Genomic DNA, 5,668 nt, shown 5'->3' with positions numbered 1-5,668 from the left:
CCACCTTGGATGAGCACTTAACAAGTGCTCTGCTCTGGTGGGTTAGTGTTGCATCCCAGGAAAAGAGCAAAATGTCCTGACACCCACAGACATTTCCAGGGATTATCTATAGCACATACCCTGTTTTCTCAATTCTTTTTTACTAAAAAATTTCTATCTCACCACACCACCACTAGAAAGGAATGGGAAAGAATCTCAATTCCTCTGTGTCTTGATCTACTGTGTCACTATTTCCACTAGTACTGAAAAGCTTTTTATAAAAGCATTCCAGATTTCACATTCCTCCTATGCAATCTCTGCCTACTCCCCCCGCAAAAAGTCTACTATGTGTGTGAGCCTGAACTTTGCTAATTCATTTGAACAGAAAAGGTGAGAGAGAAGATGGAGGTCATACACAAGGAACTCATGAGTTTTTCCTTTTATCTTCTGTAAGGATTTCACACTGTGGACGGGAACAAATGATACTTTGTCAGCTGAGTAGAAGTCTGCAGCGGGCAAGGGCCAGTTGCCTTCCAGTGCAAGGCAGCATCTACAGCAAGGAAGGAAACAGGCTCTAGACCTTCCGTGTGAGCAGGAGGACGCGCTGCTCCGGGGCCAGCAGCAGCTGGGGTCTTTGGCAGGTAGGAGCAAGCTGTAGGACTTCACTTTTGGACAGGGGAGGATGTTCCACGGCTGCCAGTGTGAATAAGAAAGGGGTGTCAAGGTGTGAGGCTGAAATTCCCCTTGTCCTCCAATAAATCTGCATCTTCTAGTGGTAAGTCAGCTTGCTTAAGCATCCGGACATATCTGTGTCCTGTTTCACTCGTTCCCATCTTTTCAGGAGTGGATTATGACATGAAACTAGTGAATTTCCCACCTTTGGGAATCATTCAGCAAAATGCTGAGTGACAATAGACCTCACAAAAGCTCAGAATCCAGGCTAAGAAGACTAAAGAATGTAAATATTAATATCTCAGTAAGTATAAATATTGTCTATGAGATCCATTGTGCTTGTTCCTCTAATTATTGTTCTAAATGATGGACAGCATTCCAGATAATTATTTTATTAGCTTTTCACCAGTTACTCTTACAAAAAAGAAAGGTTTTCAGGAAGTAATTATAACAGGCTACATACACTAAAATTCAGAGCAGAATTCTCTTGTGACCAAAAACACATGCCTTGAATACTGTTCAATATTTTAATGGCAACTTCAGCACCAGATGATGTATTCATAGTCATTTGTTGGAATAAATTTGAATAATGAGAACTTTGTGGGCTTGAATATAGACTTAAGTTATTGAAATGTTTTCTCCACGGTGCTGATTTGACTGAATTAGAAACAGTGTTCCTGCCATACAAGAGGAAAACCACAACAACGAAGGCATTGACGGTGTAGGTGACTGCTCAGGCTACTGCTTCTTCTCAGAAAGGTGTCAGAAGAGCAGCAAACTGGATTTTTGCCCCAGTAGAGAGGATAGCACTTGGCTCAAAGAATAAGTCTTTGCTGTCCTACTCAGCACATAAACAGCATTTCCACCTTTTTTTTTCAATTACAAATAGTTTGAATCCAGGAAATAAATTTTGTGTCTTTTGGTAGGTTTGACTTAGAAGTGCTTTGTTATCTAAGCTGTTTTAAACCTATTTGGGAGAACATTTGTTATCACAGGAGTCTGAAGAAAAAATCGGAGCCTGGCACACACCCAGCACCAGGAGCGGGTGCGTTGGTTTGGGTTGACAAAAACAGTTGTCTTCCAACTTTTCTGGATACTTCGCTTCCTGTGTCAAGACTCACAGAAGAACAGGCTGGTCAAAGGCTTGCTAAATTCAGTATTTCAGTATTCAGTAAATTCAGTATGTTAACTTGAAAACTATTTTCAGTATTTCAGGTGACCCTAAGGACAGCAGTGGTGACTGTGTCAGCCACCTCAGCCTGAGGATGCTGAGGAAGGTTTGTCAACACCCTCCAAGCTGAATGGGGTGACCCGTAGCCAGTGACCATACCAGAAGGTCTGTTTGCTCTTCCTGCTTTTGCCACAGGCTTCCTGGGTTCTCCTGGAGAAGTCACTCCTGCTCCAGCTTTCCCTCCTGTCAAGAAGGAAGGGGTCTATGATATGAGTGAGTGCATGGTATGATTCAAATGCAAATAGTCAAGACTGGTAAAGGTTTTCCCTATTTCGTGTCTTTTTTTTTTTTTTTTTTTTTTTTTTTGACATTATTGCTGTGGTCACTGAGGCTGTAACTTTGTATCAAGCCTGCTGCGGTACCAGCAGGTCTTTACACTCCCTGGTCTGGCTCCAGATGTATCCAGCTGCAAATGGGCTCAAGATCCACCAGCTGGTTGCTTCGACAAGACAATCGTGACTACATACCCCTGCCTCAGACACGAGCACAGTTGCACTGGCTCTGCTTATTCTGGTTGCTCTCTCTACATGCTCCACAAGCCAAGTTGCTGTCAAAAAGAACAATTAACCACCGCTTGGGATTGGGAAAAGACCCATCCTGTAAGAAACCCGTCACCCCACAGTGCAAACACGACCCTAGGAGGGTGTAAGAAGGGGTTTCTCGGGAACACCAGATCTGTAGGACTACCTAGAGGGGGGGAATGCAGGAAACGAGCACTAGCCGCTTAAATAAAAACATTCAGCTCAAGAATCTTTGCTACACGCACCCTGCGCCGGTGGGCAGGAGCTCCGAAGGGTTAAGCCCGCGCGTTCCCCCCTCCCCCCGCGGCGGGCAGAGCCGCGGGAGATGCGCGGGACGGGGGCGGCTCCGCCCGCCCCTCCGCGCCCGCCTTATCCGGCGCCGGCCCCGCCGCGGCCGCCGCCGCCGCCCCGGAGCCTCGCGCGGCCGCGGCGGGGCGGGCAGGGCGCGCGGGCGCGCACGGGCCATGGCGCGGGCGCCGTGGGGCGCGCTGCTCGCCGCGGGGCTGCTCGCCGCCGCGCTGGCCGCCGCCGCCGCGGGCAGGTGAGCCGGGATGCGCCGGGATGCGCCGGGATGCGCGGGGTGCCGGGATGCGCCGGGCGCCGGGACGATGCTGCGCCGGGATGCGCGGGGCGCGCCGGGATGCGCCGGGCGCCGGGACGATGCTGCGCCGGGATGCGCGGAGCGCCGGGATGCGCCGGGCGCCGGGACGATGCTGCGCCGGGATGCGCGGGGTGCCGGGATGCGCCGGGCGCCGGGATGCGCCGGGCGCCGGGATGATGCCGTGCGCCGGGATGCGCGGGGTGCCGGGATGATGCCGTGCCGGGATGATGCTGCGCTGGGAAGCGCGGGATGCTGCCGTCCTGTGCTGCTCAGTCCCCTCGCCTGGGGCTGGGCAGTGTCCCCTCTCCCTGATAGGGGCAATGGTGCTGCCAGGAGCAGCCCCCACGCCTTGCAGGTCATCCCCGGTCACCTCCTGTCCTCCCTCTGTGGCCCTTTGGTGGCTACCTCGCGACCCAAATGCACAGAGGACCGCACCGCTCTGCAGCCAGCATGACCCAATCATGGTTTCATGGAGCTGAACAGGCTCAGCAAAGCCATCAGGGCTTTCCCGCTGGCTCACCCACTGCGGGGTTAAGTTTTCTGTAAAATAGCAGCACCAAGGCTTTTTTCGCTGCAGTGGAGAAGATGTGATCTCCAGTACAGCCCGAGGATAGGCGTGATGAGAACAGTTATACCAAGTGCAGAAAGGTATGAAAAGCTCAAGCCTTTTGGTTGCCTGTGTGAATAGATACTTCAAAATCAACACGCCCGGACAGTTGTTATAATCTGCAGGCACAGGTAAACTCCTGAAGAGTTTACAGAGTATCCTTTTGAGAGAGGCTGAATAAAGCTATTGACTCCGAGATTAAGCCACTCCAGACTTTTGCTTTCCGACTTTGAGAGTGTTAAATCCTGGGCCCCAAACGTTGCAGTAAAAGAGTAGCTAGTGAAGGGGGAATCCACAGCGGTTGGTGACAAAGTTTTTCAAGGTGTTCTCTGGTATATTTGCTTAGTGTCAGGTTTGCAAACAATTTTGGCTGTTGCCAGCAAGTAGAAATCTGCTCTTCCAACACCCTCAAAGCTATCAAGTGGAGCAGTTAACTTTTCAGGAACTGCATAAGCCCCCGAATTTATAAACTCCAGATCTGTTTTTATAGGAAACACATTTTCTCTTGGAGCAGAGCACCTTTCTCAGGGGATTATGCTCCTGTTTTGCCTTGAGATCATGCTGCTTTGTATTCCGCACACCTTGGAAAGTGTCTAACTGCAAAAGCGGATAAGTTTTTTCTTCCAGAAGAAAGTGTAGTCTGGAGTTTGCTGAGCCAAACAGGGATGTGTTGGGTTAAACAAACAAGATATTAATTCAGAGTAAGTCAGGAAGCCTGCAGCTGGGATTAATTGCTCTGCAACCTGTCTTGTCCTATCTCTTGTCCTATCGTCCTCATTCTATCCTTTCCAAGGTGAGGGAGAGGAAAGAAGAGTTTTTAAACATCATTATGGAATGGGGTTATAGTTAAAGAGAGCAAAGAAATGATATTGGATCTGAAGAAAGAAAAGGACATAGTAAACACTGGAACCATTCTGAAAGCAAAACAAAACAAACAAACAAACAATAAAGCCAAAATTCATTTTGGTTATTTCTGTCCCCAAGAGGTAAGAGTTTCACATCTGGACTTTTATATTAAGTTTTCTATTCCGAGCACTTCCTTTAAGGAATTTTGTGGCTACTGGAAGCCATAGAGGACTTCCCTCTATGACTGACCAATATGACCCATATGCCGACCCAAACTTCTTATCACTTGGTGCTTCGGAAGGAACTCATGAAGCAGGACTGTCATTGCACTGTGTATCTGAAAATGGCTGAAGGAGTATCTGTGAAAGTCATTATATGTTAGTGGATTTTTTTTTTTTTTTTAGTTACTTAGCATGACAGGTGAACTTTTTTCTTGAAGAACGTCACTCTTCAAACAAATTTGTTAAAGAAAATCTATGCTTTCTTTTGGCAAAATGTTCAAATGTTTCTCTGTGTGACATAAGCTCCTAACAGACTTCTTGGAAAAGTGTTACAACTTGCTAAGTGGCAAAATAACATATTTTTGTCCTTTTATCTATATTGTTCAATCAAAATTTTAGGTAGGTTGTGAGTAATTTGACATCTGTTGTTTGCAAGCAGCCATGTCCAGAAACTTTTTTTGGGGAAAAAAGAAGAAAGAAAGGGATAATGTCCTGTCCTTACAGTCAACTGTAAGTTGCTAATAATATAACTGAGACTATTTTCCTCCAGAAGCAGACAGCTATTGTGTGTGCAGGAGCGGAGGAAAGTATCTTAGATAGATCTTACAAAATACTGCACTACATCTATTCAGCAGCTGTGTCTTCAAGCCAAAAAAAAAAAAAAAGTTAAAACTTTAATGTTCTTCTCCACAGAAAGCTTTAGTAAATGACAAAAGCTTTATATGATCTGAAGACAAGTTACTGTACGCTGCATCTCAGTTGCTAACTGACTTCTGGAATCTAACTCCCTGGTTGAGTGGGCGCTGAAGACCCCCTTGTTCCGCTCTCCTCCACGGGTGTTACTGTCACATAGTCTCTTTCAGAGAGGCCTTACACCCTGTGCGATCACTGATCCAAGAATGTGGAGGGTAACTTTTTTCGCTGCTGGGGTTTCTCCTTATGTTTATTTGGGTTAGTTTATTAGGATTATAATCCAGCACTGTCATTGTA

The 5,668-nt window shown here is 47.2% G+C and overlaps 1 non-coding gene across 1 annotated transcript; it reads right to left on the bottom strand.

Annotated features, from left to right (window-relative positions):
• Window positions 1–5,309: 5,309 nt before the first annotated feature.
• Window positions 5,310–5,420, bottom strand: LOC148595595 (U5 spliceosomal RNA). The gene has a single exon (XR_015913119.1). It is a non-coding gene; the product is annotated as a U5 spliceosomal RNA (small nuclear RNA).
• Between the last annotated feature and the right edge of the window lie 248 nt (window positions 5,421–5,668).

This window comes from Tinamus guttatus, unplaced genomic scaffold (assembly GCF_059628265.1).
Source record: "Tinamus guttatus ecotype Peru unplaced genomic scaffold, ASM5962826v1 Tinamus_guttatus_pri_ptg000083l, whole genome shotgun sequence".
NCBI lineage: Eukaryota > Metazoa > Chordata > Aves > Tinamiformes > Tinamidae > Tinamus > Tinamus guttatus.
Note: the sequence above shows the minus strand (reverse complement) of the source record. Positions and strands in the feature narration are given on the sequence as shown.